We start from the raw sequence: 8,552 nt of genomic DNA on the forward strand, positions 1-8,552 counted from the left end.
GTCCCTGCACTTGTAGTGCAAGTCATTTCCGACTCTTAGGGTGACGTCTTGCGACGTTTACTAGGCAGACCATATATATGGGGTGGGATTGCCAGTTCCATCCCCGGCCTTTCTTTACCCCCCAGCATATGCTGGGTACTCATTTTACCGACCACGGATGGATGGAAGGCTGAGTGGACCTTGACCCCTTTTACCGGAGATTCGACTTCCTCCTTTCGTTGGAATTGAACTCCAGCCATGAGCAGAGCTTCGGCTGCGTTACTGCTGCTTACCACTCTGTGCCACGGAGGATCTTTGCACCACGGAAATTCATACTAAAATGCTGAAGAATTTTCATGAGGATTTAAAAAAAAAGAAAGAAAATTGCTGCAGAAATCTGGAGAACTGAATATTGGGAAGAAACTGAGAACCAAAATTGACAGATCTTTCCATCCCTACTTATAACTAAACTGCCCCTCTGTGATGCCTGAGAGATGGAAATGAAATAAGGTGGTGTTCATACGGAACTGTGAAATCAAGATAGCCAGAATGGCTGCAATCCTAACCCACTTACCTGCTAGTATGCCCCACTGAATTCAGTGGGACTTACTTCTGAGAAGACATGGTTAGGTTTGCAGCCATAGATGGCTTTGTGATGGGCCATTAACTTTGAAAGGGAACAGACAGGGAAAGTAACTGATTTGTAAATAATCTGTTGATGATTCAGATATGTGTGTCTTATTATGTGCTGTATAAAAAATGCCTATTTCTTGAGTGGCACTATGATACCACCAAGGGAATTATTATCCACCAATAGCTTGAAGAGATGGGGGGGGATCACAGCTCCAGGTTGCTTCTGGGAAATTCCTCCCCCTGGATCCTTTGTTTTTTCTGCCCTATTTGAACAGGCAGTTTTTCTAACGCTTTTCTTGCCATTTGAATTCTTGGAAGGTTGTGAGTAGGGTTTTTTCTAAAATGTGGGAGTGTGTGGATGTTCACCTTTGGGGTGTGACTGGGTGTGACTGGCATTGTAATCGGGATGAATATAAAATTTCCTCACTGTGTCTGACTGGATTGTTTATTGCTGTTAGTCTGTTTTTCCTACTGCCTCCAACCCTGACGGGGGCTTTACCACAGCTTGTCCTGCTGCTAGGCTGTTTTTACTGCATCAGGCTTTTAAGTTTCCCTTAATTAAATTAATTCCTGACTAACTTTATTCACAACAATTAAGAGTTGATTAAGGTGTCAATTGAGGGGGTATCAGACATATTTATAACAGGGTCTTGATATGTGGTAGATTTAGCTACCACTCCTGTCTCATATTTAATCTACCTGGGCATGTTTTGGAAGTCTTTGGAGCTACAATTGCTTCCTCACAGGTAAGATCTATAAGCATTTCCTTGTTAACATACTCCAAAGGGCCAAACGCTGGTTCTGCTGATGGTGAGTGTCGCTTTTTAGAATTCTGAAGAATTTCTTGATTGAACAACGGGGATAAGGAATGAGTTTTAAAGACCCATCTAATTTCAGATTCTTTAAATTTGATTCAGCAGCAAAATTACTTGCTAGACCTGGTGAGTCGAATGTCAATACACAGATTTTGCAAAATCCTGTTTTTCCCCTGCCAGCTTGGTAAAAATCTGTTTGGCAATGGTGATATGTCAAATGCCTCCTGGTCTGGAATTAGAATTAAATTCCCCTAAACATCAAGTTCTTTAGTCTCACTGGTTCATCTTAGCCTGCAGATTTTGAGTCCAAGACAAATGTAGGCTGGGGGTCCAGCATCAATATATTTGTCTGTGGGGTGCTTGATGATAGATCTTTTAAAACTGATACTGCCTTAATAAGCTGGTCTGAATAACCAGCAAAAACCAAGAGAAAGTTTGTCCTTAATGTCCTCCAAAGTAGCATAAATATTGGTCAAAGTCTGTAATTAGCAGACATTGTTCAGCCATGATATCTGTGAGAAATGGGTTCTGACTGTGAGACTCAACAGCCTGCAGAATTGTCCATAGGTGGATGGAAGTGAAGTCCTGGATGGTTCAGCGTCTAAGATCAAAAGGTGGAGGTTTTCTTCCTCGGGCATAAGAGCAGCATACTGATTAGCAATTTGGAGGACAAGACCAGAGTCAACAGGGTTGCCTAATATAAAATTGTCAATTTTGGACTGCTTAGAGTTTGGGAACGATGATGAGAGTGAATGACCTATTACTCTTCTTTTGCTGTTATGTGCAACTGATGGCATGATAAATTACATTTAATTCTTTTCCTTTCCCTTACGGGGGGATGTGTCGTCCCATTACTTTTTCCACAGCCGGCCCCCTGCCAGCCCCCTCCAATCCACCCCCCCACAGGAGCTAAGGAGGAGGCAGGAGGGGAGGGGTCTCCCCAGCCCAACCAAACGGCAGAGGCTTCTGCAAAGGTTCTCCAAGCAGGTGGAGGAGGAAAAGGAAGAGGAGGTGCAACACTGCAGGGCAAGAGATGGGCTGCCAGCAGAAACGGGTGAAAAATCTGCTTAATTCCAGTGGGAGGAATTAAGCAGATATTTGTCCACCCCAGCCTACAGCCTGTCTCTTGCCCCACAATGTAGCTCTTCATCCTCCCTGGGGAGGATATTACTGCAGCCTCTGCTGTATGGATGTGCCCGGGAGGGCTCCTGCCGCCTCCTCCATGGTGTGGGGGGTGGTAGATCTGTAGCAGCGCAGTGTGAGAGTGTGTGTATGTGGGGGAGATGGCGTCAAGAGACTCTGCATTTGAGAGAAGTTTATACAGGAGAAAGGTGGCGAAGATGACAGTGGGTGAGAGAAGGAATTTACACGGGGAGGGTGGAAGGCAGTTGCGACCCCAGGAATAACTGACTTCAAATCACCCAGCCTAGGAAAGAATTGGATGTTGTGCTTGCTTCTTGGGTTTGTTACCCACTCCCAGAGGTGATGGATCAGTTCAGGTTTCAGAGGAGGGGGGGCACATTAGTTGCAAAGCATTTGAAGGGTATGAAGAATTTTGCCCTTTCTCAAAAAAGAGGCTTTAGAAGTTTGTGAGATCTTCTCGCCTTCTCCCCCCTCCAATTCCCTTCCCCCTCCATGCATCTGAAAGTATTCCTGACACAAAGCATTATAATTTGCAAACGCAGAAGGACAACGGGTTTTTCTTGCCTCAGTTTGTTATATGAGCAACAGAGTATTCAAAGCAACGTCTTCCCTTCTTTGTCAAACTCTGCCCAGACAAAATTCTCTCTTTTTACTCCTGAGGAGACATGTATTGGATTGCAGCCTTAAGCTGCTTCCTGTGGGCAATGGTGTTTAGCCTCAAAATGGGGCCAAAACCAAACACAATGAGAAGGCAGGCATCAGAGCTGACACTGGTACTATTAGCATCTGCCACAAAATATATGGGGGCACATTCTTATCTGAAGCTGTTTCTGAGATGAGCAGCGCTCTCCAGCCCACCAATCCAACATAGATTCCCAACATGGAATCTACATACAGTACTGACAGCGCTACAGTGGCCTCTCTTTGAACCTCTAAAGCAGTGGTTCCCAACCTTTATGAGTATGGGATCCACTTTATAAGCTCAAAAAATTTCGTGACCCCTTCCCTCCAGGGAGGCAGGCTGGCTGCCGGGAAGGAAGTGGGAAAGCAGCCTTTCCTTGCAACCTTGCTTCTTTTTGCTTCACAAGATGCCCTCTCCTTCTGAGTAAGGGCGTTGTCAGAAGCGGCAGTGCAAGGAGATGGGAGTTGGTGATAAAACAAACAGCAAAAGATGGCAAGCATCCAAGAACAAGCGAGGGAAAAAGGGGAGGAACCCCAAGATGCTAGAAAAATGTTTTTTTGAAATGAAAGCCCAACGCGTTTCAGCCACTCAGTGACTTGGCCTTCGTCAGGACTGTGAATAAAATCATGAGAACATGTTGGGCTTTCATTTTAATAAAACCCATTTGGGCTTTCATTTCAAAAAAAACTTTTTTCTAGTATCTTGGGGTTCCCCCCTTTTTTCCCTCGGGAGTTGGTGATAGTAATCCCCTCTTCTTCCTGGTATCTCCACCCTCAGCCTCCTTTGGCATCTGCCATGTATGCCTGCCTGAAAGATGCTCTGGCGCTTCAGCAAATGTCCTCCCCTCTCGCTTGGAGCGAGGGGCAGGTGTCATCTGCAGCAGCAGTGGGAAGCAGACAGTGTCCAGGGAGTGAAACTTTTTTAAAAAATTAATAAATAAATCATTTCTTTACTGTTCGCAGCCCCCTTTGATTACTTTGATTACTTCACGGTCCCCAGGTTGGGAACCATTGCTCTAAAGGATATCCCACAAAAACAACCATCATACAAGGTCTTCTCCTAAGTGGTGATTACATCAGCAAGACAAGGCTCTGAACTTCAAGCTCTCTCAATAGCAAAAAATCTATGCATATTTCATAAGGATAGAGTAGTCGTAGAGTAATTGCCACCCTGGGCTCCTGCTGGGATATAAATCAAATAAATAAATAAATACAATAGTCCTCTGCACAGATCTAACTTTAGTACCAAAGGTTAATTCAGCATTTTACAGGCAACAAGAGTTAGATCAGCAGCTGCAAGTGCGAATGTCCATGTGCAAGAGGTCTGCAGGTCAGCAACATGGGCTAGTCCATGCTTCTTCACAAGACACTATGAAACAGATGTGTATGCTTTGGCAGAAGCCATCTTTGGTAGGCAGGCCATCCAGCATGTTCTTCCTGACAAATAGCCAACCCGGCCCAGGAACTGCTTGAGAACATTCCAGTTGGTGGTGTCCTAGTGCCATTCAAGAAAGTTCCATTGGCACTCACCTGAAAGGTGTTTGTGAGGGGCACTAGGATACCACCAAGGTCCGTGGCTGATCAACCTCACAAAAGAGTTATCAAGTGAGGGTATACTTGCAGAAACTCTGGAGAGTCATATGCTGTATCTGTATCTATAGCTGTACCATTTCCAGATTTGTGAATGATGAAACACAGACGTGCAAAATAAACCTATTGCAGTAGCATGAAAAATACCAGATGAAAGTGGAAATGAATATCAGAATGGATTGAGACATGTTCATATATCCCCAATTATGAGAGAGAGAGAGCTCTCTATATCTATTTTCTCCATTCCATGCATAGTCTTATACATATCTATCTGTTTACCCTTATTTGCCTTTTTTTCTAAATGAAAAAGCCCCAAATGTTGTAACCTTTCCTCACACGGTAGTTGTTCCAAACCCTTCATCACTGTCTTTTCTGAACTTTTTCCAACTCCATATCTGTTGCAAGGTGAGGCAAGTAGAATTGTACACGGTATCCCAAATGTGGTCTCGCCATTTGTATAATGGCATTATTATATTGGCAATTTTATTTTCATCTCATTTCCTAATAATCCCTAACATGGAATTCACCTTTTTCACAGTTGCTAGGTTGACATCTTCTTTAAGCTATCCATCATGACTCCAAGGTCTCATTTCTGATCAGTCACCACCAGATCAGACCTCATTAGTGTATAGGTGAAGTAAGGGTTTTTTGACCCAAACGTGCATCACCCTTACGACTGCTTACATTGAATTGTATTTGCTATTTTACTGCCCATTCACCCAGTTTAGAGATATTCCTTTGGAGCTCCTCACAGTCCTTTTTTGTTTTCACCACCTTGAACAATTTGGCATCATCAGCAAATTTGGCTATCTCACTGCTCTCCCTTAACTCTAAATCATTTATGAACAAATTAAAAAGCACAGGTGCCAATACTGATCCTTGGGGGATTCCACTTTCTACATCCCTCCACTGAGAGAACTGCCCATTTATTCATATTCTCTTCTTCTTGTTTCTTAACCAGTTACCCATCCACAAGAGGACCTCTCCTCTGATTCCATGACTGCTAAGCTTACTCAGGAGTCTTTGGTGAAGTACTTTAATCAAAAGCTTTTTGAAAGTCTTAAGTGCACAATGTCAACTGGATCACCTCTATCAATATGCTTCTTGACACTCTCAAAGAACTATGTTAGTGAGATAGAACTTAACGTTGCAGAAGCCATGCTTCTTCTGCTTCAACCAGACTTGTTCTTCATTTGCTTGGTAATTCTATCTTTAACAACACTTTCCATTGTTTTCCCAGAACAGATGTTAAGATAACCAGCCTATAATTTTCCAGGAACTTTTAAAATTGGTGCTACATTGGTCACTTTCCAGCCCTCAGGTATGGAGACTGACCTCAGGGACAAGTTACATATTTCTGCTAGAAGATCAGCAACTTCACATTTGAGTTCTTTAAGAACTCTCACGTGGATGCCATGCAGCCCTGGTGATTTGATCAGTAAGGCTTAGAACGTTGTATCTTGTCATCACTATTTGCCTCACTTCCTCAGACTCCCAGAGAAAGTTACTTTTGGCACAGGGACTAATCTGCCCTACATTTCTGCTGTGAAGACAGATAAAAACAATTCATTCAGATTCTCTGCAATCTCCTTTTCCCCTTTTAGCACCCTTTTGACTCCTTTATTTTCCAAATGTCCAACTATCTCCCTAGCCAGTCTTGTGATGCTAATGAATTTAAATATATTTGTTGTTGGTTTTTATGTTTTTAGCAATGTGTTCCTGCAACCTTTGCAAAGGGCTATAAGCTCAGTGGTAGAGCACCTGATTTGCATATGAAAGATCCCTGGTTCATTCCCCAGCATCTTCAGATAGGCATGAATGTTCACTGTCTGAAACTCTGGAGAGCCACTGCCAGTCATTGTGGTAGCTCAGATGGACCAAGGATCTGATTCAGTATAAAGCAGTGTCCCACATTCTCAGGGCCAGATTAAGGCATGCTGAGGCCCTAAATCATTCCAAGATTCAGAGGCCTGATACCATAAAGAGGGGGGAAAGTGGTGGAAAAGTGGTGAGTGGGGGGGGATTAGCGGAAATGATGCCTGGTGTGGAATGGGACTTCAGAAAGTGTGGGTAGGCTAGCTCCAATTGTCTCCTGTTGAGGTCTGAGGTGAGGTTGGGCAACCTGTGGATGATGCAAGTAGTCCTGCAGTCCTGGAAAGGAAACTGATGGGATTGGGTGTGGATTGGGATGAGGAGGTCAGGGTTCCGAATCTTGGTGGTGGATTTTATATGAAAGGTTATTTAAGCCAAAGCAATTTCAATTATAATAAAACTTCTTTGTTATCTCCAACATATTTAGAGGCCCCTCATAATGTAATCCATGGCTTGTTCTTAAACACTTGGCCTGTTCCTAAATCTGGCACTGTATATTCCTAAAACCTATTTCTCTGAACTTATCTTCATCTGGAGGATGTTCTGAATGTTCTCCAAGCTATTGTTTTAAAGGTTACAGTATATAATACTTTCTTCTGTTTGCTATCATCCTTTTTAGTGCTACACTTTCAAATGAATATATATGATAGAAGAGTGAATTAAATGTTCAAAATTTTACTGATTTGCTTGCTAACATTGGGCAAATCTAGCCAAAGGGCAATCTGCTTATTTTGCCTTCTGTGTAATTAACTCTTTCCTAAATTGCAGGAATGGTGCATTACTTAATGCAGACTAACCAAGCATTTGGAGAATTTCTAAAGAGAGCCAGTGAAAAGACTGGAAAGACAAATCCTAATGGAATTCTGTCACTCACCACCTAAACCAATATACTTAATCAATTGGCATTATTAATTAATTAATTAATTAAATTTATATCCCACCCTTCCTCCCAGTAGGAGCCCAGGGCGGCAAACAAAAACACTAAAAACACCCTAAAACATCTTAAAAACAGACTTTAAAACATATTAAAACAAAAGATCTTCTAAAACATATTAGAACAAAACATCTTTAAAACATTTTTTTAAAAATGCTTTAAAAACATATTTAAAAGCAATTCCAGCACAGACTGGGATAAGGTCTCTACTTAAAAGGCTTGTTGCAAGAGGAAGGTCTTCACGAGCTAGAGGGAGCCCCAGCTGACGAAGCGTCAAGGCCCCAGCTGACAAAGCGTCAAGGCGAGTTCGGCAGCAGGGCGAGGAGGCCAGGGCCCCTCACTCTGCCTGTCTGTTCCCTGACCTCAACTAAACCGCAGTCTCCAACCCATTGACGTAATAAACCTTAAACAAAACTATGCAGGTAAGAAGCCAGCAGGGGTGTGGGGGCTTTCCAGTGTTTTGCACCGCCTGCAGCATGTACGACTATCTGCCTGTTGGACAGAAGTCGTGGGTGTGCTGTCGGTGCAATGAGCTCCTGGCTCTCCGGGAACGACTTCATTTCCTTGAGGCCAAGGTGGTGGACCTAGAAATGCTGAGAGAGGCAGAGAGGTGTGTGGAGGAGGCCTTCAGGGACGTTATAGCTGTGTCCCACTCCAACGATGATAGCTCTCCTGCTATCATGGAGAACGATGGTCTCGGGGAAGGAGAGCATCCAGCTGAGGAAGAGGGAAACGATCCCTTAGAAGGGACCCATTCCTTGGGGGATGAGCAGCTATCCTCTCGTGCCGAGGATATATCTCCAGGGGGTGGAGGGATCCTTGTAGTGGGTGATTCAATCATTAGGAACATAGACAGTGGGGTGTGTGATGGGCGTGTAGACCGCAAGGTGTTTTGCCTGCCTGGT

This window comes from Rhineura floridana, chromosome 2 (genome assembly GCF_030035675.1).
Source record: "Rhineura floridana isolate rRhiFlo1 chromosome 2, rRhiFlo1.hap2, whole genome shotgun sequence".
Lineage (NCBI taxonomy): Eukaryota > Metazoa > Chordata > Lepidosauria > Squamata > Rhineuridae > Rhineura > Rhineura floridana.